The sequence below is a fragment of the Triticum aestivum genome, chromosome 4A, assembly GCF_018294505.1.
Source record: "Triticum aestivum cultivar Chinese Spring chromosome 4A, IWGSC CS RefSeq v2.1, whole genome shotgun sequence".
In the NCBI taxonomy this organism is placed as follows: Eukaryota; Viridiplantae; Streptophyta; class Magnoliopsida; order Poales; family Poaceae; genus Triticum; species Triticum aestivum.
In genome coordinates, this window is record NC_057803.1 from 348,354,805 (window position 1) to 348,380,981 (window position 26,177).

Sequence of the window (26,177 nt, forward strand, 5' to 3'; positions counted from 1 at the left end):
ATTTGACTTCGAAGCAACTTGAATACCACACTCAAAACAAAACAAGGATTGGCTTGCAAAATAAGCCAGAACAAACATATGATAGAGATTTCGTCCGAAGTTTTCACGGTGGGGACTACACGGGCTCGATCGTATAGCACCATCATGTACAAGGCAGTGCACATGACATACGAAGCGTCCCCGAATCGGCATAGCCAAGGACTCTTTAAGACACAACGAGACCACTGTAAAACCAACCATGAATAGGTGGACCACTAGACGTCGAACCCCAATTTAATATCATACATCTGTCGGAAAGATATCCTAAGAGCTACTTGAATTCCCACTTATAAACTCTCGAAACTTTCCGGTTATGCAATCAGGTGTTGGGGATACAGGGGAAGCATAATATCTCACCCAAAAATAACAAATCCTACATCCAGCTGTATCCATCCTTCAACACATAACCAAGAAACCTTCGGAAATCATCTACCTCAACCTTCGAAAAGCATCCGTTATACAAGTTATGGCAATACTCCCGAACTCCTGCCCCAGTACTGGGTGGCGTCGAGGTTATCTCACCAACGAACTGCATAAAAGAGATTTTCGATGTCGGCGTACTAAACTCAGGTATTCCAGAACTGCAACGATAAAATTATGACGACAACACCTCAGAGCTCAACTCCCCGGGACACTTCCACAAAACCCCTGATAGGAGGCACCAAGACAATGTTCTCGTCATAAAACCATCGGAACGATTCCAAGATACCCATGTGATCCTAAAAATTTTTTAGTGAAATTTGAGAAGAGAAGAGTCAAAACTCTATGTCAGGATGCCTTACCATAGCGATGAGGAGACTGGGAAGTAAAAAGAATTCCTAAACTCTCCGATATATAATTCCTAAATGACTCAAAACATTTTTCTAGACACAACTCGGCCGCTAGAAACGATCAAGCAATGGGGCTCCTAAGGTCGGGGAAGGCTCTGATACCAACTTGTAACGCCCTCGATGTGGCTATATCTCCCACGTGTTGAAGCACGACTTAGAGGCACAACCGCATTGAAAGCAATGTCGCAAGTGAGGTAATCTTCACACAACCCATGTAATACATAAGGGAAAGAGATACATAGTTGGATTACAATCGTGTAACACCCCGGATGTTACTTTCCCTATTTGTACTCCAACTCTTGCCGTCTCCGGTGTTAAGTTATATTTATTTCCTCGGGTTCGGATCTTTGTCTCCGTGTGTTGTTGTCGTTGTCATGCATCTCATATCATGTCATCATGTGCATTGCATTTGCATACGTGTTCGTCTCATGCATTCGAGCATTTTCCCCGTTGTCCGTTTTGCATTCCGGCGCTTCGTTCTCCTCCGGTGGTCATTTCTAGCTTTCTTTCATGTGTGGGGATGAAACATTTCCGGATTGGACCGAGACTTGTCAAGCGGCCTTGGTTTACTACCGGTATACCGCCTGTCAAGTTTCGTGTCATTTGGACTTCGTTTGGTACTCCAACGGTTAACCGAGGGACCGAAAAGGCCTCGTGTGTGTTGCAGCCCAACACCCCTCCAATTTGGCCCAAAACCCACCAAACTCTGCTCCATGTCCTAGAGTGTTCGATCACGATCGCGTGGCCGAAAACCGCACCTCATTTGGACTCTCCTAGCTCCCTCTATGCCTATATATACACCCCCCCATTCCAAATCTCGGATTCTCTCCCCGTCCAACCCTAAAAAAAATCCCTAGATCCGCCGCCGGACGTGTCCGGACGAGCCGGACAACGTCCGGATCCCACCGCCACCTCTCCCGAGCCGCCACGTGGCGCCGCCACCTACCACCGCCGCCGGGCCCGAAGGCCCAAGGCCGGCCCCCGACGCCGCCACCCCGGGCCGCGCCTCGCGCCTCCTTCCGCCGCCGCCTCGCCCAACTCCGGTGCCGCCGCGGGCCGCCATCGCCGGCCGCCACCTTGCCTCGGGGCCCGGCCGCCCCTCGCCACCTCCGCGCCGCCCCGGGCCGGCGCCGCCCGGCTGCCACCGTCCTCACCACCGCCGCCTCGTCGGCCCCCCTCCTCCACCTCGGATCCGAGCTCCGGCGAGCTTCCCCAACTCCGGTGGTGAACAGTGCAGGAACGCCGGCGAACCTCGTTCTGCGTGCGATCCAGATCTGAGATCCACTCCACTCGGTTGACTTTTCCCTCCAAACCCTAATTTTTTATGCCTACTTTGACCGGCCGTATCTCCGCATCCGTAGCTCCGATTTGGGCATATAGTATATTAAAATGTTCGCCTCGATGAGTACATCATTTCATTCCATTGCATCTTTTTCATTTGAGTTCATCTTGATGCCCGAAATGCTGTTAGAAGGAGGCTTCATGAGTTATTTGTCAGATCTGCTAGTTCATCTTAGACTTTTGTCATTTTTGCCATGATTATTGTGTGCATGCTATGCCTGTGAGTCTTTTATATGTTTTGTTAAGGGTTTTGTTATCTTTCTAGAGGTGCAACCCGTGCATTTTTTTGATGTGTGTGGTGACTTGTGCAAGCTTGCAAAGTGAGGCCCCGCTAAATCTGTTTTCAGGGACTTAGTAGTTTTTCACTAAGTCTGGGATTATTTAGTTCATGATGCCATATGTTCAGCTTGTTTCGTAGTGATCCGTGCCTCTTTTGAGGATGATCAGTATAGGAGTTTTGTTAATCATGTTATTCTATATCCATCCATGTCTTTACTTGCAATTATGGCGCACCCTAGCTTGAGTCAATCAAGCTCTACTTTTGCTTTGTGGTGAATCTGGGCAGATCGTCAACTCGTTTGCGATTTTGCTCATGCTATTGTAGTTGATCCGTGCATGCTATGCCATTGTTCTTGCCATGTCTAGCTAGCATTTTGTGCCTTCTTAATGGATGTATGCTTGCCTTGCCATGACTTGCACCGTTGTGAGTGCATCGAGCTTGTTTACATGCCTTCGTGAGTTATATTTCAGCATGTCTCAGTTTTCACTAAGTCTGAAAACTGATTGTGTTTTAGCTATGTTTGTGTGCCCGTTAGTATATTTTGTGAACCCTTTTGGCCCCAGGTCACTTTGGGTCTTTTGTTAAGCTTGTTGAGTAGCTCCATTCCATGTTCTTACTTGTCATGTATCATGTTGTTTTGCTGCTCCGAAGAGGACTTCGTGATCTGAAATTTCAGACAAGTGTTAATTTCACTAAGTCTGAAATCTGTTTTGCATTTGCGTTTTTGACATGCTTGTTTGAACCTCTTAATGGATGAATTGGTCATAGCTCAGTGCTAGACTTTTGTGTAAATCCCTGCCATGTATTTTGTTGTCATGTTTGGGTGCTGTAGCATGTTCATTTCGTTGCATTTAGATGCCTACTTGCTGTAAATCGCAGACCGGTGTTATTTTTGAAACGCTTGCCATTTCCAAACCGTAACTCCAATTCCGGCGTTCTTTATATTGTTTTCAAGCGATTTCATCCCATCTTTCCAGTGGCACCCTTGGAATTCCAAGTTGAGGCCACGTTCATGCATTTCCTGTCATGTCTTGCATTTTGCATCCCGCATCGCATCCCGCATAGCATGTCATCATTGCATCATATTGCTTGATCCTTGCACGTGGTTGATCGTGTCCTTGTTGCTTGTTTGTCTTGTTTGGGTAGAGCCGGGAGACGAGTTCGCTGCCGAGGAGCCCGTTGAGTTTTCTTGTGAGGATCCAGTCAACTCTGACAACTGTGCAGGCAAGATGATCATACCCTTCAAATCACTACTATCTTTGCTATGCTAGTTTGCTCGCTCTTTGCTATGCCAATGCTGCGATGCCTACCATTTGCTTGTCAAGCCTCCCAAATTGCCATGTAAAACCTCTAACCCACCATGTCCTAGCAAACGGTTGATTGGCTATGTTACCGCTTTGCTCAGCCCCTCTTATAGCGTTGCTAGTTGCAGGTGAAGATTGGAGGCCATTCCTTGTTGGAACATTTATTTACTTGTTGGGATATCATTATATTGCTATGTTATCTTAATGCATCTATATACTTGGTAAAGGGTGGAAGGCTCGGCCTCTCGCCTAGTGTTTTGTTCCACTCTTGCCGCCCTAGTTTCCGTCATATCGGTGTTATGTTCCCGGATTTTGCGTTCCTTACGCGGTTGGGTTATAATGGGAACCCCTTGATATTTCGCCTTGATTAAAGCTTTTCCAGCAATGCCCAACATTGGTTTTACCATTCGCCACCTAGCCTTTTCTTTCCCTTGGGTTCTGCAGACTCAAGGGTCATCTTATTTTAACCCCCCCCCGGGCCAGTGCTCCTCTGAGTGTTGGTCCAAACTAGAGCCCCTTGCAGCGCCACCTCGGGGAAACTCGAGGGCTGGTTTTAGTTGTACGGATTGCTTATCTGAGTGTGCCCTGAGAAAGAGATATGTGCAGCTCCTATCAGGATTTGTCGGCACAATCAGGCGGTGTTGCTGGTCTTGTTTTAACCTGTCGAAGTGTCTTGAGTTACCGAGATACCGAGTCTGATCGGAACGTCTTGGGAGGAGGTCTATTCCTTCGTTGACCGTGAGAGCTTGTCATGGGCTAAGTTGGGACTCCCCTGCAGGGATTGAACTTTCGAAAGCCGTGCCCGCGGTTATGGGCGGATGGGAATTTGTTAATGTCCGGTTGTAGATAACTTGAACCTTAACTTAATTAAAATGAATCAAGTGAGTGTGTTTCCGTGATGGCCTCTTCTCGATGGAGTCCGGGAAGTGGACATGGTGTTGGAGTAATGTTTGCGCAGGTTGCTCTCTAGTTTCACGCTCGCGCTTTGCCTCCTCTTCTCGCTCTCTTTTGCGAATAAGTTAGCCACCATACTTGCTAGTCGCTTGCTGCAGCTCCACATATATTTGCCTTGCCCTTCCTATAAGCTTAAATAGTCTTGATCGCGAGGGTGCGAGATTGCTGAGTCCCTGTGGCTCACAGATTACTATTACACCAGATGCAGGGCCTGATGATTCCGCTCCAGGAGACGCGTATGAGCTCAAGTGGGAGTTCGACGAAGACTCTCAACGTTACTATGTTTCCTTTCCCGATGATCAGTAGTGGTGCCCAGTTGGGGGTGATTGGGACCGTGTCGCATGTTGGGTTCTCTTTTATTTTGGCGCCGTAGTCGGGCCATGAGTGTTTTGGATGATGTAATGTTATTTATGTACTTGATTGACGTGGCGAGTGTAAGCCAACTATGTTATCTCCCCTTTATTATCATATTACATGGGATGTTGTGAAGATTGCCTAACTTGCGACATATGCCTTCAATGCGATTATGTCTCTAAGTCGTGCCTCGACACGTGGGAGCTATAGTCGCATCGAGGGTGTTACAAGTTGGTAATCAGAGCCTTCCCCGACCTTAGGAGCCCCATTGCTTGATCGTTTTTAGCGGCCGAGTTGTGTCTAGAAAAATGTTTTGAGTCTTTTAGGAATTATATATCGGAGAGTTTAGGAATTCTTTTTACTTCCCAGTCTCCTCATCGCTCTGGTAAGGCATCCTGACGTAGAGTTTTGACTCTTCTCTTCTCAAATTTCACTAAAAAAATTTAGGATCACGCGGGTATCTTGGAATCGTTCCGATGGTTTATGATGAGAACATTGTCTTGGTGCCTCCTGTCAGGGGTTTAGTGGAAGTGTCCCGGGGAGTTGAGCTCTGAGGTGTTGTCATCATAATTTTATCGTTGCAGTTCTGGAATACCTGAGTTAGTACGCCGACATCGAAAATCTCTTTTATGCAGTTCGTTGGTGAGATAACCTCGACGCCACCCAGTACTGGGGAGGGAGTTCGGGAGTATCGCCATAACTTGTATAACGGATGCTTTTCGAAGGTTGAGGTAGATGGTTTCCGAAGGTTTCTTGGTTATGTGTTGAAGGATGGATACAGCTGGATGTAGGATTTGCTAGTTTGGGTGAGATATTATGCTTCCCCTGTATCCCCAACACCTGATTGCATAACCGGAAAAGTTCGGGAGTTTCAAAGGTGGGAATTCTAGTAGCTCTAGTTTTTTCTTCCACGCATATTGGTTTGAGATTGGGATTTCTTACCGATTATTCGTTCTTGATCCGTACCTTGTTGGTCTATTTCTCTACCTTAATTCTATGTGACTTCTCAACTTATGGATATGTGACCATTTCAATAGGAATGCATTCGTTCATTTTGTTCGGATGTGAAGACTATATGTTGCAATTTTCATTCTGTTGGATTCAGCTTCAATATTATCTGTCAATGTGCTAATGGTGGTCAACCTCTTCAGGATGGCTCCTCCAACGTGCACGACTCCGAATCCTAATACGCCACCACCTCCACCTCCTCCAGAGGCATGGCAAGCTGTGATGGTCGCGACCAATGGAAACACACAGCTGATCATGCAAATTCTTCAAGAGCACAATCAAGGCAGTCAAGGGAATCAAGGCAGCAATCAGATTCACTTTGCTACACTCAACCAGTTCCTTGCTAACGGGCCAAAGACTTTCAGCAATTGTGTTGAGGCAACCGATGCTGACGATTGGCTTGTGGATCTGTGCAAGCATTTCGAGTGCAGTAACGTTAGGCCTGAGGACTTTGTCAAGTTCGCTTCCTTCCAACTCAAAGATCAAGCTGCAGAATGGTTCCAGCAGTACAAGGATTCCAGAGGTGGACGTGTTATCACTTGGGATGATTTCCGTCGAGATTTCCGAGCTCATCATATTCCGCAGAGCGTGGTTGAAAGCAAGCGTGAGGAATTCCGCAATCTGAAGCAAGGCTCTTTGTCTGTCTATGACTACAACAAGTTGTTCCAGAAGCTTGCCCGCTTTGCCAAGCAGGACGTCCCTGATGAGAAGAGCATGATATATCAGTTCAGGGGTGGTCTCAGAGAAGATATTCAGCTCGCTCTTGTCCTCTTTGAGCCCTTGAGGTACGATGAGTTCTACAACATGGCACTGAAGCAAGAGGCTGCTCAGTTGAGGTGTGATGCTTCCAGGAAGCGAGTCAGAGATGTTACTCCTTCTTCCTCTACTCAAGTGGCCAAGCAGCAGAAGTTTTGGCTTCCTTCTCCTCCGTTCCGTCAGCCGTATCAGCAGAAGAGTAAAGGTGGCAGTGGTTCTTCCCACCCACCTAACCCTGGCTTTCAGAACAAGACTTCGTCTCAAGCTCCAAGATCGAGTGCTCCGTATCACCATCCGCTTTCAGAGGTCACGTGCAACAAGTGCCAACAGAAGGGTCACTATGCCAACAAGTGTTTCAACCAGAGGCGTCTTCCTCCTCCTCCTCCTGTCAGATCGGCAAGTACAGCTGTGGTCAAGCATAACCCCAAGCATGCCAAGGTCAATTTGATGAATGCAGCTCAGGCAGAGGACTCGTCAGATGTGATCATGGGTAACCTTCCTGTTAATGATATTCCTGCAAAAGTTCTTTTTGACACTGGTGCATCGCATTGTTTCATCTTGAGACCTTTTGCATCTAAGCATGATTTTGTTACTCAAGTGTTGCCGAAGCCGTTGGCTATCGTCTCTCCGGCCCGTCAAATGACATCTCGAGTATGTGTTCCGTATGTTACTATCACTTTGGGTGACTATAAGTTCTTGTCCTCTCCAAATGTTCTTGGTGACTCGGATATTGATCTTATTCTCGGAATGGATTGGCTTTCTAAGCACAAGGCTCAGCTTGATTGTGCACCCAGGCAGATTCAATTGACCCATTCGTCTAAGGATGTAATTGTCTTTGCCGCTCGGGATAATACTATCCGTCTATTTTCTCTCAATGAGAAGGGTGAATTGGATGCCATCTCTCAAATTCCAGTCGTTTGCGAATATCAAGACGTCTTTCCAGAAGAGCTTCCAGGAATGCCTCCGCACCGGCCAGTTGAATTCGTTATTGAACTTGAGCCTGGCACGGAACCTGTGTGCAAACGTCCTTACAAGCTCGGACCTGAAGAGTTGAAGGAGCTGAAGAAGCAACTCGATGAGCAAGAAAGAATGGGTCTCATCCGGCCTAGTTCTTCTCCGTGGGGTTGTGGTGTTCTTTTTGTGAAGAAGAAGGATGGAACGGACCGACTTTGTGTTGATTACCGTCCAGTGAACAAGAAGACCATCAAGAACAAATACCCACTTCCCAACATCAATGAGCTGTTCGAACAACTCAAAGGTGCCCAAGTATTCTCCAAGCTTGATCTCCGTATGGGTTATCACCAGATTCGCATTCGTGAAGAAGATATTCCCAAGACAGCATTCAGAACAAGCTTTGGTTCATATGAATACACTGTCATGTCTTTTGGCCTCGCCAACGCTCCTCCGACGTTCTCTCGCATGATGAATTTCATCTTCAACGCCTACACCAATGACTTCGTTTTGGTCTATCTCGACGACATTCTGGTTTTCTCGAAGAACAAGGAAGATCATGCCAAGCACTTGCGTTTGGTTCTTGATAAGCTCAGGGAACATCAGTTCTACGCCAAGTTCTCCAAGTGTGAATTTTGGCTCGATGAGGTTCTTTATCTTGGTCATATCATCTCTGCCAAGGGCATTGCCGTGAATCCCGAGAAGGTGTCCGCAATTGTGAATTGGGAACCTCCTCAGAATGTGAAGCAACTCTGTAGTTTTCTCGGTCTCGCAAGCTATTGCCGAAGATTCGTTGAAAACTTTTCTAAGATCGCGAAGCCTCTCTCAAATCTTCTCCAGAAGCACGTCAAGTACGTTTGGTCTCCGGAGTGTGATATTGCTTTCAACACTTTGAAAGAGAAATTGATCACTGCTCCAGTTCTGACTCCACCTGATGAATCCAAGCCGTACGAGGTCTTTTGTGATGCCTCTCTCCAAGGTCTTGGCGCAGTATTGATGCAAGAGAAGAAAGTTGTTGCTTATACATCTCGCCAGTTGAAGCCTAATGAGAAGAACTACCCCACTCATGATCTCGAGTTGGCGGCAGTTGTGCATGCTCTTTTGACTTGGAGACATCTTCTATTGGGAAGAAAAGTGGATATTTTCACTGATCACAAGAGTCTCAAGTACATCTTCACTCAGCCTAATCTCAACCTCAGGCAAACTCGATGGGTCGAAATGATTCAAGAGTATAATCCGAGTATCGAGTATACTCCAGGCAAGGCCAATGTGATTGCTGACGCTTTGAGCAGAAAGGCTTACTGCAACAGTCTGATTCTCAAGCCTTATCAACCCGAGCTTTGTGAAGCTTTCCGCAAACTTAATCTGCAAGTTGTTCCTCAAGGTTTCCTCGCCAACCTTCAAGTCTCTCCTACCTTAGAAGACCAGATTCGCCAAGCCCAGCTTCTTGATGCTATGGTGAAAAAGGTGAAGATTGGGATTGCCAAGAGTCAGTCCAAGTACAAGTGCTACCGCCTTGATGACAAGGACACTCTCTTCTTCGAGGATCGTATTGTTGTGCCCAAAGGTGACCTCCGTAAAGTGATCATGAACGAGGCTCACAATTCTCTCCTCTCCATCCACCCTGGGAGTACGAAGATGTATCAGGACCTTAAGCAAGCTTATTGGTGGACTCGAATGAAGCGCGAGATCGCTCAATTCGTGAATGAATGTGATGTCTGCAGAAGAGTGAAGGCAGAACACCAAAGACCAGCAGGTCTCCTCCAACCTCTTGCCATTCCAGAATGGAAGTTTGACCACATTGAAATGGACTTCGTGACTGGGTTTCCAAAGTCCAAGCATGGCAATGATGCTATATTCGTTGTCATCGACAAACTCACCAAAGTGGCTCACTTTCTGCCTATCAAAGAGTCGATCACTGCAGCTCAATTGGCGGAACTCTATACCTCTCGCATTGTCTCTCTGCACGGTATTCCTCAAGTGATCTCTTCAGACCGTGGCAGCATCTTTACCTCGAAGTTTTGGGATTCTTTTCAGAAGGCCATGGGCACCAACATTCGCTTCAGCACTGCTTTCCATCCTCAAACAAGCGGTCAAGTCGAGCGTGTCAACCAGATTCTTGAAGATATGCTCAGGGCTTGTGTGATCTCCTTCGGCATGAAGTGGGAGGATTGTCTTCCTTATGCTGAATTCTCCTACAACAATAGTTTTCAAGCAAGTTCGGGCAAGGCCCCATTTGAAATTCTGTATGGCAGGAAGTGTCGTACCCCTCTCAACTGGTCTGAAACCGGTGAACTTCGGCTTTTGGGTAATGACTTAATCACAGAGGCAGAAGAAATGTGCAAAGTCATTCGTGATAACCTCAAAGCAGCCCAATCCCGCCAGAAGAGCTACTATGATAGTAAGCACCGTGATTTGGCTTTCGAGATCGGAGATCATGTTTACCTCCGTGTCTCTCCTATGAAAGGTACTCGTCGCTTCGGTATCAAAGGGAAGCTTGCCCCTAGATACGTGGGACCTTTCAAGATTGTCAGCAAGAGAGGCGACCTCGCCTATCAACTCGAGCTTCCTTCAAACTTTGCAAATGTTCATGATGTGTTCCATGTCTCTCAGCTTCGAAAGTGCTTCAAGACTCCTGACCGCACCGTCAACTTCAAGGACATTGAGCTCCAAGAAGATCTCTCTTATCGTGAGCACCCAGTTGCTATTCTTGAAGAGACTGAACGCAAGACTCGCAACAAGTCAATCAAATTTCTCAAAGTCAAGCGGTCACACCATTCTGACCGTGAAGCTACCTGGGAACGCGAGGATCACCTCCGTTCTGAGTACCCGGCGTTCTTTCAGTCCTAGATCTCGGGACGAGATCCTTTCGTAGTGGTGGAGTGTTGTAACACCCCAGATGTTACTTTCCCTATTTGTACTTCAACTCTTGCCGTCTCTGGCGTTAAGTTATATTTATTTCCTCCGGTTCGGGTCTTTGTCTCCGTGTTTTGTTGTCGTTTTCATGCATCTCATATCATGTCATCATGTGCATTGCATTCGCATACGTGTTCGTCTCATGCATTCGAGCATTTTCCCCGTTGTCCGTTTTGCATTCCGGCGCTTCGTTCTCCTCCGGTGGTCATTCCTAGCTTTCTTTCGTGTGTGGGGATTAAACATTTCCAGATTGGACCGAGACTTGCCAAGCGGCCTTGGTTTACTACCGGTAGACCGCCTGTCAAGTTTCGTGTCATTTGGACTTTGTTTGGTAATCCAACGGTTAACCGAGGGACCGAAAAGGCCTCGTGTGTGTTGCAGCCCAACACCCCTCCAATTTGGCCCAAAACCCACCAAACTCTGCTCCATGTCCTAGAGCGTTCGATCACGATCGCGTGGCCGAAAACCGCACCTCATTTAGACTCTCCTAGCTCCCTCTATGCCTATATATACACCCCCCCATTCCAAATCTCGGATTCTCTCCCCGTCCAACCCTAAAAAAAATTCCCAGATCCGCCGCCGGACGTGTCCGGACGAGCCGGACAACGTCCGGGTCCCGCCGCCAACTCTCCCGAGCCGCCACGTGGCCCCGCCACCTACCACCGCCGCCGGGCCCGAAGGCCCAAGGCCGGCCCCCGACGCCGCCACCCCGCGCCTCCTTCCGCCGCCGCCTCGCCTAACTCCGGTGCCGCCGCGGGCTGCCATCGCCGGCCGCCACCTCGCCTCGGGGCCCGGCCGCCCCTCGCCGCCTCCGCGTCGCCCCGGGCCGGTGCCGCCCGGCCGCCACCGTCCTCACCACCGTCGCCTCGCCGGCCCCCCTCCTCCACCTCGGATCCGAGCTCCGGCGAGCTTCCCCAACTCTGGCAGTGAACAGTGCAGGAACCCCGGCGAACCTCGTTCCGCGTGCGATCCAGATCTAAGATCCACTCCACTCGGTTGACTTTTCCCTCCAAACCCTAATTTTTTATGCCTACTTTGACCGGCCGTATCTCCGCATCCGTAGCTCCGATTTGGGCATATAGTATATCAAAATGTTCGTCTCAACGAGTACATCATTTCATTCCATTGCATCTTTTTCATTTGAGTTCATCTTGATGCCCGAAATGCTGTTAGAAGGAGGCTTCGTGAGTTATTTGTCAGATCTGCTAGTTCATCTTAGACTTTTGTCATTTTTGCCATTATTATTGTGTGCATGTTATGCCTGTGAGTCCTTTATATGTTTTGTTAAGGGTTTTGTTATCTTTCCAGAGGTGCAACCCCTGCATTTTTGTGATGTGTGTGGTGACTTGTGCAAGCTTGCAAAGTGAGGCACCCGGTAAATCTGTTTTCAGGGACTTAGTAGTTTTTCACTAAGTCTGGGATTATTTAGTTCATGATGCCATATGTTCAGCTTGTTTCGTAGTGATCCGTGCCTCTTTTGAGGATGATCAGTAAAGGAGTTTTGTTAATCATGTTATGCTCTATCCATCCATGTCTTTACTTGCAATTATGGCGCACCCTAGCTTGAGTCAATCGAGCTCTACTTTTGCTTTGTGGTGAATCTGGGCAGATCGTCAACTCGTTTGCGATTTTGCCGATGCTATTGTAGTTGATCCGTGCATGCTATGCCATTGTTCTTGCCATGTCTAGCTAGCATTTTGTGCCTTCTTAATGGATGTATGCTTGCCTTGCCATGACTTGCACCATTGTGAGTGCATCGAGCTTGTTTACATGCCTTCGTGAGTTATATTTCAGCATGTCTCAGTTTTCACTAAGTCTGAAAATTGATTGTGTTTTAGCTATGTTTCTGTGCCCGTTAGTATATTTTGTGAACCCTTTTGGCCCCAGGTCACTTTGGGTCTTTTGTTAAGCTTGTTGAGTAGCTCCATGTCATGTTCTTACTTGTCTTAATCAGGTCATGTATCATGTTGTTTTGCTGCTCCGAAGAGGGCTTCGTGATCTGAAATTTCAGACAAGTGTTAATTCCACTAAGTCTGAAATCTGTTTTGCATTTGCGTTTTTGACATGCTTGTTTGAACCTCTTAATGGATGAATTGGCCGTAGCTCAGTGCTAGACTTTTGTTAAGAATCTTGTGTAAATCCCTGCCATGTATTTTGTTGTCATGTTTGGGTGCTGTAGCATGTTCATTTCGTTGCATTTAGATGCCTACTTGCTGTAAATCGCAGACCGGCGTCATTTTTGAGACGCTTGCCATTTCCAAACCATAACTCCGATTCCGGCGTTCTTTATATCGTTTTCAAGCGATTTCATCCCATCTTTCCAGTGGCACCCTTGTAATTCCAAGTTGAGGCCAGGTTCATGCATTTCCTGTCATGTCTTGCATTTTGCATCCCGCATCGCATCCCGCATAGCATGTCATCATTGCATCATATCGCTTGATCCTTGCACGTGGTTGATCGTGTCCTTGTTGCTTGTTTTTCTTGTTTGGGTAGAGCCGGGAGACGAGTTCACTGCCGAGGAGCCCGTTGAGTTTGCTTGTGAGGATCCAGTCAACTCTGACAACTGTGCAGGCAAGATGATCATACCCTCGAAATCACTACTATCTTTGCTATGCTAGTTTGCTCGCTCTTTGCTATGCCAATGCTGCGATGCCTACCATTTGCTTGTCAGCCTCCGAAATTGCCATGTAAAACCTCTAACCCACCATGTCCTAGCAAACCGTTGATTGGCTATGTTACCACTTTGCTCAGCCCCTCTTATAGCGTTGCTAGTTGCAGGTGAAGATTGGAGGCCGTTCCTTGTTGGAACATTTATTTACTTGTTGGGATATCATTATATTGCCATGTTATCTTAATGCATCTATATACTTGGTAAAGGGTGGAAGGCTCGGCCTCTCGCCTAGTGTTTTGTTCCACTCTTGCCGCCCTAGTTTCCATCATATGGTGTTATGTTCCCGGATTTTGCGTTCCTTACACGGTTGGGTTGTAATGGGAACCCCTTGATATTTCGCCTTGATTAAAGCTTTTCCAGCAATGCCCAACATTGGTTTTACCATTCGCCACCTAGCCTTTTCTTTCCCTTGGGTTCTGCAGACTCAAGGGTCATCTTATTTTAACCCCCCCCCCGGGCCAGTGCTCCTCTGAGTGTTGGTCCAAACTAGAGCCCCTTGCAGCGCCACCTCGGGGAAACTCGAGGGCTGGTTTTAGTTGTACGGATTGCTTATCTGAGTGTGCCCTGAGAAAGATATATGTGCAGCTCCTATCGGGATTTGTCGGCACATTCGGGCGGTGTTGTTGGTCTTGTTTTAACCTGTCGAAGTGTCTTGAGTTACCGAGATACCGAGTCTGATCGGAACGTCTTGGGAGGAGGTCTATTCCTTCGTTGACCGTGAGAGCTTGTCATGGGCTAAGTTGGGACTCCCCTGCAGGGATTGAACTTTCGAAAGCCGTGCCCGCGGTTATGGGCGGATGGGAATTTGTTAATGTCCGGTTGTAGATAACTTGAACCTTAACTTAATTAAAATGAATCAACTGAGTGTGTTTCCGTGATGGCCTCTTCTCGACGGAGTCCGGGGAGTGGACACGGTGTTGGAGTAATGTTTGCGCAGGTTGCTCTCTAGTTTCACGCTCGCGCTTTGCCTCCTCTTCTCGCTCTCTTTTTGCGAATAAGATAGCCACCATACTTGCTAGTCGCTTGCTACAGCTCCACATATATTTACCTTGCCTTACCTATAAGCGTAAATAGTCTTGATCGCGAGGGTGCGGGATTGCTGAGTCCTTGTGGCTCACAGATTACTATTACACCAGATGCAAGGCCTGATGATTCCAATCCAGCAGACGCGTACGAGCTCAAGTGGGAGTTCGACGAAGACTCTCAACGTTACTATGTTTCCTTTCCCGATGATCAGTAGTGGTGCCCAGTTGGGGGTGATTGGGACCGTGTCGCATGTTGGGTTCTCTTTTATTTTGGCGCCGTAGTCGGGCCATGAGTGTTTGGATGATGTAATGTTATTTATGTACTTGATTGACGTGGCGAGTGTAAGCCAACTATGTTATCTCCCCTTTTATTATCATATTACATGGGATGTTGTGAAGATTGCCTAACTTGCGACATATGCCTTCAATGCGATTATGTCTCTAAGTCGTGCCTCGACACGTGGGAGCTATAGTCGCATCGAGGGTGTTACAAATCGCCACTTCACACAATTACATGAATAAAGCATTACATCAACCAGATACAATCAGGGTCCGACTATGGAACCAAAATAAAAGAAGACTACCCCAAATGCTACACAGATCCCCGATCGACCCCAACTGGGCTCCACTACTGATCGACTGAAATGAAACAACACAAAGGACAAGATCTTCATCGAGCTCCTCTTTGAGCTGGGTTGCATCACCTGCTCGGTAACATCGGCACCTGCAAACTAGTTTTGGAAGTATCTGTGAGTCACGGGGACTCAGCAATCTCGCACCCTCGCGATCAAGACTATTTAAGCTTATGGGTAAGGTAAACATATGAGGTGGAGCTACAGCAAGCGACTAGCATATATGGTGGCTAACATACGCAAATGAGAGCGAGAAGAGAAGGCAAAGCACGGTCAAGAACTATGATCAAGAAGTGATCCTAGAACTACCTACGTCAAGCATTACTCCAACACCGTGTTCACTTCCCGGACTCCGCCGAGAAGAGAGCATCACGGTTACACACGCGGTTGATGTATTTTAATTAAGGTCAACTTCAGGTTTTCTACAACCGGACATTAACAATTCCCATCTGCCCATAACCGCGGGCATGGCTTTCTAAAGTTCAAATCCCTGCAGGGGTGTCCCAACTTAGCCCATCGCAAGCTCTCACGGTCAACGAAGGATATTCCTTCTAGCGGGAAGACCCGATCAGACTTGGAATCCCGGTTACAAGACATCTTGACAATGGTAAAACAAGACCAGCAAAACCACCCAGATGTGCCGACTAATCCCGATAGGAGCTGCACATATCTCGTTCTCAGGGCACACCGGATGAGCAAGACATCGGGTAAGCCAGCCCAGAGTTGCCCCTAGTAGCCTCGGACATCGCTCGGTTGGACCAACACTCAAAGGAGCACTGGCCCGGGGGGGTTAAAATAAATATGACCCTTGAGTCTGCAGAACCCAAGGGAAAGAAAAGGCTAGGTGGTGAATGGTAAAATCAATGTTGGGCCTTGCTGGAGGAGTTTTATTCAAGGCAAACTGTCAAGGGGTTCCCATTATAACCCAACCGCGTAAGTAACGCAAAATCCGGGAACATAACACCGATATGACGGAAACTAGGGCGGCAAGAGTGGAACAAAACACCAGGCATAAGGCCGAGCCTTCCACCCTTTACCAAATATATAGATGCATTAATTAAATAAGAAATATTGTGATATCCCAACAAGTAAACATGTTCCAACAAGGAACAACATCTCCATGTTCCAACAAGGAACAAACTTCAATCTTCACCTACAACTAACAACGCTATAAGAGGGGCTGAGCAAAGCGGTAACATAGACAAACAACGGTTTGCTAGGACAAGGTGGGTTAGAGGCTTGGTTCAACAATATGGGAGGCATGATAAGCAAGTGGTCGGTATCGCAGCATAGGCATAGCAAAAGAGCGAGCAACTAGCAAGCAAAGATTGAAGTGATTTCGAGGGTATGGTCATCTTGCCTGAAATCCCGCAAGGAAGACGAACGAGTCCATGAAGAAGACAAACGGACATAGACGAACGGGTCCTCACAAACGCGATGTTACCGGAACCAACCCGAAGAAGCAAACACCCGAAAGAAGCACACAACATAGTAAACAACCAACACATGAACATGGTATGATATGCGAGATGCGGTATGCGATGCATATGCATGATTTGCAAGGGAATGCATGAACCTGGCCTCAACATGGAAATCCAAGTGTGCCACTAGAAATATGAGATGAAATTGCTTGAAAACGATATAAAGATCACCGGAATCGGAGTTACGGTTTGGGAATGGCAAGCAAAACAAATATGGCACCGGTCTGCGATATACAGCAAGTAGCCATCTAAATGCAACGAGATGAACATGCTACAGCACTCAAACATGGCATCAAAATACATGACAGGAATCCATTCATGAAGCTTAACAAAATACTAACACTGAGCTACGGCCAATTGATCCATTAACAGGTTCAAACAAGCATGGCAAAACTGCATTTGGTAAACAGATTTCAGACTTAGTGAAATTAACACTTGTCTGGAATTTCAGATCAGATAGCACTCTTTGGAGCATGAAAACTATATGTTACAGGACCTGAACATGGCAAAGTAAAGCATGGCATGGAGCTACTCAAAGAGCTTAACAAAAATCCCTTAGTGACCTTGAGCCAAAAGGGATCAGAAAATACAATTGCAAGCATGTGAACATGGCAAAAACATAATCAGATCACAGACTTAGTGAAAACTGGAGCATGCTGAAACAGATATCAAGTAGGCATGTTTACGAGCTCGATGCACTCACTACAGAGCAAGTCATGATAATATAAGCATACACCCATCAAGAATACACAAAATACAAGCTAGACATGGCAAGAACAATAGCATAGCATGCACGGATCAACTATAACATCATCGGCAAAATCGCTAACAAGTAGACAATCTGCCCAGATTCACGAAATGACAAAAGTAGAGCTCGATTGACTCAAGCTAGGGTGCTCCATAATTGCAAACAAAGGCATGGATGGATAGAGCACTACAAGATTAACAAATCATCCTTACTGATGCTCCTCAAAAGAGGCACGGATCACTAGGAAAACAACATGAACATATGGCCAAATGAGATAAACAGTCCAAGGACTTAGTGGAAATGCTAAGTCCTTGAAATTAGCATTACCAAGTGCCTCCCTTTGCAAGCTTGTAACAGCATTTCGGGCATCAAGATGAACTCAAATGAAAATGATGCACTGAGATGAAATGATGTACTCTCTGAGACGAACATTTTGATATGCTATATGCATGAATCGGAGCTACGGATGCAAAGTTACGATGCGATGAACAGGAGCGAAATATTAGGGTTTCGGGAGTAGAAAGTCAACCTTGAGATATTTTCAGATCCAGATCTGGCGGCACGCAGATCGAGGTTGGCCGGAGGAGGAAGTTCGCCGGAGTTCGAGGACGGGGAGGAAGCCGAAGGAGGTTCGGGCCGGACCAGGAGAGCGGGGCGCCAGCGAAGGGCTCGGCGCCGACGCCGGCGAGATGCTCCGCGGTGGCGCGTGCATGGAGGCCGAGGTCGGCGGCGCGGCGAGGCGCAACGGCGGCCGGCGACGGTGGAGAAGGCGGCGCGGTGGCGGAGCAAGGCAGAGGCAGCGGCCGGAGCTTGCGGTGGCAGCGGCAGGCGGCTGCGCCGGCGATGGAGGCGTGGGCACTTCGGGGCGGCGACGCTGGCGGTCCGGGCCGGGCGGGCCCCGCCTTGGCTTCGCGGGCCGCGGCAGGCGCGCTATAGAGGGAGGCTGAGGTGGCGTGGCCTAGTTGGAGGAGAGGAGCAGCGCGGCGATGTGGCGCACTCTGATTCGCCGGGGTGACGCGTCTGGCGGACATGTCCGGTGCGGGATGGACGTGTCCGGCGGCGCGAGGAGGGAGTTGGCTAGGGTTCATCCGCGGAATGATCTGAAATTTCGGGGAGGGGCACATATTTATAGGTAGAGGGAGCTAGGAGAGTCCAAATGAGGTGTGGTTTTCGGTCACGCGATCGTGATCGAACGCTCTAGATGATGGAGAGGGTTTAGGTGGGTTTTGGGCAAAAATGGAAGGGAGTTAGGCTGCAACACACATGAGGCCTTTTCGGTCCCTCGGTTAACCATTGGAGCATCAAACGAAGTCCAAATGGTACGAAACTTGACAGGCGGTCTACCGGTAGTAAACCAAGGCCGCTTGACAAGTTTCGGTCCAACTTGGAAATGTTTAATCCCCACACACGAGAAGAAGGTAGAAATGACCACCGGAGGAGAACGGAGCGCCGGATTGCAAAACGGACAACGGGAAAAAATGCTCGGATGCATGAGACAAACATGTATGCAAATGAAATTCACATGATGACATGATATGCAATGCATGACACGCAAGCAATGACAAGGCAACAACAGCGAATAACTGGACGACACCTGGCACATCGGTCTCGGGGTGTTACAATTGATCCCCGACAACCTCTCCTTATCTAAAACGATAAGAAGAACAGCAAAGAGAGATAAGTACACTCCGTTGCATCCTATTTTTCCATGTTATACTTAAGTATGAGGAGCTTGCACATAGGGAAACCTAGCCGCATTTGCCATTTGCGCTCCTACCCTTGACTCGAGTCCACTCGACAAGTTTAGTTGTAGCTACATATGGGGGTGGGGGTTGGCCTGTGTTCGCGCTCACTAACCCATTTTGGAGCTCCTTAAACATGGTTTTAGTAGCAGGAGCACCGAGGGCCGGCAAAGCTGTCTTGCCAGAAAGTTTCGTTTACTAAGGAGTATTGAAGGTTCGTCCTTTAGTATGTTTAAATATATACACAAACGTCCGTCAAGCACTTTTTCCAAACTTACGTGAACAAACAAGTATAGATCGTATGAAGTACTAACATGGATGAAGGATTGCATGATTTCAATTAAAAATTCAAGTGCCTACATCTTTTGATTTGAAAAAAGATAAGTGCCCCATAATGCCTTTCTTGTCCCTCTCCTCCTAGGAGTTGTGTTGAGAAGGAAAGAGGACAAAATGAGTGCCTGGGAAAAAGCCCAGCCTGACCCCGTTGGGACCAGCGGGACGCAGCCTGACAAGATCAGGAGGGCGCCTCCCCGGCAAGGAAGAAGAGGTCGGAGACAGGGAGAGCGGCTACGCGATGCCCTGGTGACCCCCACTAGGACCAGAGGGACGCGGCCTCGTGGGGACAACGGCAGGGAAGACGAATCCGGAGTCCAAAAGCAAGCCTGCCGGGGTCCAGCTGGAGGAAGCGATGACGTCCATGTCAAGCATCCCTCGACAAATTGCTCTGTCGGGGTCTAGCTGCAGATGATGGAGTTGCTGAAAGTGCGTTATATCGACTAGAGGGGGTGAATAGGCGATTTTTATGAAAGTCTTCAAAACGTGGAAGTTTCAAAGACAAACGATAGAAATAGACCTATTACCACGCAGCGAACGTAGACTACACTAGGCAAACCATAGTCAAGTATTCAATGAACTGAAAGCACAATGACCTAGAGCAGCTAGGTAGTTAGGATCAGGTAGGAAGATATTATGAAGCCAAACAGAACATGCAGTCACTCAGTGAAGACAAAAGATAGTGCAATCATACAATGACTTCACAAGGACCAACAGTAAGTAAAGGGAAAGGAAGGATGAAACCAGTGACTCGTTGAAGACAATGATTTGTTAGACCAGTTCCAGTTGCTGTGACAACTGTATGTCTGGTTAGGGCGGCTAGGTATTTAAACCTGAGGACACCCAGTCCTGGACACGCAGCTCAGGACACCCATTCCTCACCGTATTCCCCTTGAGCTAAGGTCACACAGACCTCGCCCAATCACTCTGGTAAGTCTTCAAGGTAGACTCCCAAACCTTCACAGACTTCGTTCACCGGCGATCCACAATGACTCTTGGATGCTCAGAACGCGACGCCTAGCCGGATGGAGGATTCATAGTCCTCAAGTGTAATAAGTCTTCAGATCACACAGACAGGAAGACTTACATGATGCCTAACACTCTTTGGCTCTGGGTGGTTAGGGCTTTATCCTTGCAAGGAATTCTCTCTCAAAGGCTTCGAGCTAGGTTGCTCTCAAACGACAAAAGCCGTACTCTAACTCTGAGCAGCCAACCGTTTATGGTTGTAGGGGGTGGGCTATTTATAGCCAGTAGGCAACCCGACCTGATTTGTCCGAAATGACCCTGGGTCACTAAGGAACTGACATGTGTTCCAAGGGTCAGATTTCAAACACACACGGCAACTTTACTTGGGCTACAAGCAAAGCTGACTTGTCTGACTCTGGACAAGATTCGCTCTCATAGTCTTCACTCGAAGACATAGGTTTTGGTTAAGCATCACGTCAGTCATTCTGACTGGTTCTCTTGGACCCCACTTAACAGTACGGTGGTTCCTATGACTCAACAAAGAAGAAAAAGAACTATGAAAGATCTAAGTCTTCGAGCTCCATAGGCTTCATGCGATGTCTTCTCTTGTCATAGTCTTCAATGTGAATATCTTCACATACCACCTTTGACATCAATGTCTTCATACATTTTTAGGGGTCATCTCTGGTAGGAAAACCGAATCAATGAGGGACTTCTACCTGTGTTATCCTGCAATTCTCACAAACACATTAGTCCCTCAACTAGGTTTGTCATCAATACTCCAAACCAACTAGGGGTGGCACTAGATGCACTTACAATCTCCCCCTTTTTGGTGATTGATGACAAACTAGTTGAAGTTTTCAACGGAGAATATAATGTGAAATTGTAAAGGATAAGGAATTGTATTCATAAGTTGCAATGGCTCCCCTTGAAGATGTGCATATGAGTAATTTGCTTTTGGAATGCAAATGGACATGGCAGGTTGTACTTGTGGAGATCCTCTTCAACTTATGATGACAATTCATTATGCATGTGAAGGTATGTGAAGATAATGACATGCATAATGGAAAATGGACGTCTACAAAATGATCTAAGTGCGGAATTTATCGTGGCACGTGCGGAATTTATCATCGCATCACAAAGTAGCAAATAAGTAGCAGACGACATCGAGTTTAAGTGTTACAACTCAAAGAACCAAATGTATCAAAACGAGAGTTGTAAACACTAGGAAAAATATAAAGTAACCGCCCATATGGACCCGCTTGAAGACTATCAAACTCATATGCTTCTCCCCCTTTTGTCAGTAAGGACCAAAAAGGTTTGAAGACATAGAGCATCTACTCGTTCCCATGAAGAGTAGGTGAAGCAGCAGGGTCGTCGGTGGTGTTCGGCGGTGCAGAAGAACTTGGAGCAGTGTCGAAGCATGCTGAAGGAGGGGGCGGTGAAGTAGCATCGTCTTCGTCCTCGATCACTCGGGCATCCACAGTTTCCTCAGAGGAAGAGAACTCAGAGTCTTCAAGAGATGGAGTTCGTCGTAGCACTGCCCTTCGGGGAGGTTTGGAGTTAAACTTGAAGCGTTCAGAGAAGCCATCCTCTTGAAGATCATCTTCAAAGCACATAAGCGTTAGCACTTTCCATTTGCATCAAGAGGTTTCATGGGCAACAAAGGCATTCTTGGTGGAAAGATTGTGAATGCGGTTAACATCCACCAAGAGGCTTTGCATTTGGCGCTTCAGCCAGTCATGATGCCTATCCTGTTTCTGATGAAGAGCCACCAGAAGCTCTCGGTCATTGAGAACACGAGATCGCTTCTTGGGTCGTTGGGCAATAGTGCTTTCGGTGGCTTCAGTAAGGGCACGAAGAGGTGCACGTGTAGTTCCAGCCAGAGGATAAACACGAGTGACTGCTTCAACTCCTTCAATGTTCTGAGAGAAACTTTGATGCTCCGCATTCTGAAGACTAAGAGGCTCCTTGGCAGGCTCAGGATAAATGGCTTCAACGGACATATCCACATCAGGCAGAAAGATCCGATGATTGCGAGCAGATGGCTGATATGAGATAGCGGAGTGGAGTTTAATCAGCCGCATTATCCATGGAGCGTAGAACTTCAAGCCAAAAAGATCAGAGCCTGATGCAGCAAGTTGGCGGATGAAGTAGTCTTGTGCATTGAAGCATTTGCCATGAAGAATATAGAAGACCAAAGTCTTCATTGCACCTTCCAGCTTGGCATGTGGAGAATGCCCTTTGATGGGCCAGAGAGTTCGCCTTATGATGTGATAGATAGTCCTTGGCAGATACTCAAGGTCTTCAACAAAGAACTCCTTAGGATATGCAGCATCTTGTGGCAAGGGCTTCATCATACTGAGCATCTGACTCATGTTCGGTTCAGGCTTCTGAAAGATGTTCTCCATAGCTTCACTGTGAAACCGACAGCCAGGTTCATAGAGATCTCCAGGAGTGGGCAGACCAGTGAGCTCAATGATATCAAAGGCTTTGGCTTCGTGATGAACATTTCTTGTCATCCACTCCAGGACCCAAGTCTTCAGATCTCTGTTGTAGCCACGTATGTGAAGTGTGGCATAAAATTGGAGCAGCAACTCTTCGTTTCAGTGCTCTTGGTCGGTGACAAAAGGCAACAGTCCAACCTCTTTGAAGCAATCCAGAGCTTCTTCCAGACAGGGCAGACCAGCTATTGCTTCGGTGTCAAGACGCTTATGTGGGAAGATGCGACCTTGATTGTACAGAATGCAGGAGTTATAGCTTCGCTGTGGATAGCTCCAGAACCGATCAGAAGATATTCGTTCCCTTGAGTAGGGGTTCTTGGAGTTGTTGAAGAAAGTGTTGTCTGCTTTGAAGCCGTTGACATTGAAGGGTCCAGGTGCTGATGCAGGACCTGGAAACCTGGGCAACCTTGGAATTGGCTTCTGTACCTGAGGCCTATGCTCAACATGATAGTCAAACTGAGGACCAGCAGCAGGCGCAGGAATAGGAGCAGTAGCATCATTTGCTTCACTGACTTCTGGCTCATTGGTTGGTGCAGACTCCACATTTGCTTCAGCCATGACAACGTCATTGGCTTCATTTGTTTTGGTGGTGGCAGCCTCAAGATTCTCAACCTCCACTTGATGAGCTGGAGGGTCGGTCACAGTCACGTTCTCCTCGAGAACAGCTTCTTGGTGAGACAGGGGTGTAGCAACACTTGGGGTTTCTTCTTCATTGGCTGATGCAGCCGGAACATCTTCAGCTAGTTTGGCTTCGGATTCAGTCATAGTAGGAGTGGCATCTGGAAACACTTGACGTGCAACAGATTGGTGAGGCACTTCTCCTTCTGGAATGCTGGAAGTAGGGACTTGAGACCTTGATCCTTTGCGAAGCCTGCGGAATGCTGGCGACGCTTTTGGAGATGGCGTTGGCTGGGCCTCAAAGTCATCTTCTTCTTCTTGCCGGGGTGGTGTGACTTGTGGTTGCTATGGGTGATCAGCCCATGTTGTATCCTGAGCGATTGGCGTCAAGGGACGACCAATGCTGATGAGTTCGCTGTGCGTAAGCACAGGCGATGATACCTGTTGGTGCTCGATCTGAGGAAGGACTACATTATCTTCAACATTGTCATGGTCACCAATGTCTTCAACAGCGGTGGGATTAGCTGCTGGAATGTCTTCAGCTTCATAAGCCTCTCTGGAAGCAGACTCATGGACAGTCAGTTGGCGCTCTTGACGTTCAGCGTCAGGGCGAACCATGGAGATAGGTTCAACAATTAAGGGCTCTTTGGGAGCAGCCCGTTCCTTCTTGGTCTTCCGCTTCTTCTTGGAGGGAGCACCATCAGAGGCTTCAGGGTATTTCCTCTTTCTGGCTTCAGCCTCAGCAGTCCTCGTCTTCTTTAGTTCTGAAGCGGTAGACCTGGCTTTTGGCTTCGAGCTAGTCATGCTAGTTGGGAAGATAATGGGATCTGCTTCCTGCCTTGGTACGTTGGGTTCGGCCATAGTGGGCTTCTTCTTATTCTTAGCAGCCATCCTGGGATCAATGCCCGGACGCCCAAGGGCCTTGCGCTTCTCAGCCTCGTTGTAGCCTTGCACACACTTGTCAGCCAGGCTCTTCATGCGCTCACGAGAACTGAAAGTGCGTTATATCGACTAGAGGGGGTGAATAGGCGATTTTTATGAAAGTCTTCAAAACGTGGAAGTTATGAAGACAAACGATAGAAATAAACCTATTACCATGCAGCGGAAGGTAGACTACACTAGGCAAACCATAGTCAAGTATTCAATGGAGTGAAAGCACAATGACTAATAGCAGCAATGTAATAAGGATCAGGTAGGAAGATATTATGAAGCCAAACAGAACACGCAGTCACTCAGTGAAGATAAAAGATAGTGCAATCATACAATGACTTCACAAGGACCAACAGTAAGTAAAGGGAAGGAAAGGATGAAACCAGTGACAAGTTGAAGACAATGATTTGTTGGACCAGTTCCAGTTGCTATGACAACTGTACGTCTGGTTAGGGCGGCTAGGTATTTAAACCTGAGGACACACAGTCCCGGACACCCAGTCCTGAACACGCAGCTCAGGACACCCAGTCCTCACCGTATTCCCCTTGAGCTAAGGTCACACAGACCTCGCCCAATCACTCTAGTAAGTCTTCAAGGTAGACAAGAAGACACTCTAGTAAGTCTTCACAGACTTCGTTCATCGGCGATCCACAATGTCTCTTGGATGCTCAGAACGCGACACCTAACCGGTTGGAGGATTCACAGTCCTCAAGTGTAATAAGTCTTCAGATCACACAGACAAGAAGACCTAAGTGATGCCTAATTCTCTTTGGCTCTGGGTGGTTAGGGCTTTATCCTCGCAAGGAATTCTCTCTCAAAGGCTTCGAGGTGGGTTGCTCTCAAACGACAAAAGCCGTACACTAACTCTGAGCAGCCAACCATTTATGGTTGTAGGGGGTGGGCTATTTATAGCCACTAGGCAACCCGACCTGATTTGTCTGAAATGACCCTGGGTCACTAAGGAACTGACACATGTTCCAACGGTCAGATTTCAAACTCACACGGCAAGTTTACTTGGGCTACAAGCAAAGCTGACTTGTCCGACTCTGGACAAGATTCGCTCTCATAGTCTTCACTCAAAGACATAGGTTTTAGTTAAGCATCACTTCAGTCATTCTGACTGGTTCTCTTGGACCCCACTTAACAGTATGGTGGTTCCTATGACTCAACAAAGAATAATAAGAACTACGAAAGATCTAAGTTTTCGAGCTCCATAGGCTTCATGCGATGTCTTCTCTTGTCATAGTCTTCAATGTGAATGTCTTCATATACCACCTTTGACTTCAATGTCGTCATACATTTTTAGGGGTCATCTCTGGTAGGAAAACCGAATCAATGAGGGACTTCTTCCTATGTTATCCTGCAATTCTCACAAACACATTAGTCCCTCAACTAGGTTTGTCGTCAATACTCCAAAACCAACTAGGGGTGGCACTAGATGCACTTACAATCTCCCCCTTTTTGGTGATTGATGACAAACTAGTTGAAGTTTTCAACGGGGAATATAATATGTGAAATTGTAAAGGATAAGGAATTGTCTTCATTAGTTGCAAGGGCTCCCCCTGAAGATGTGCATATAAGTAATTTGCTTTTGGAATGCAAATACACATGGCAGGTTGTGCTTCTGGAGATCCTCTTCAACTTATGATGACAATCCACTATGCATGTGAAGGTATGTGAAGATAATGACATGCATAATGGAAAATGGACGTCTGCAAAATGATCTAAGTGCAGAATTTATCGTCGCACATGCGGAATTTATCATCGCATCACAAAGTGGCAAATAAGTAGCAG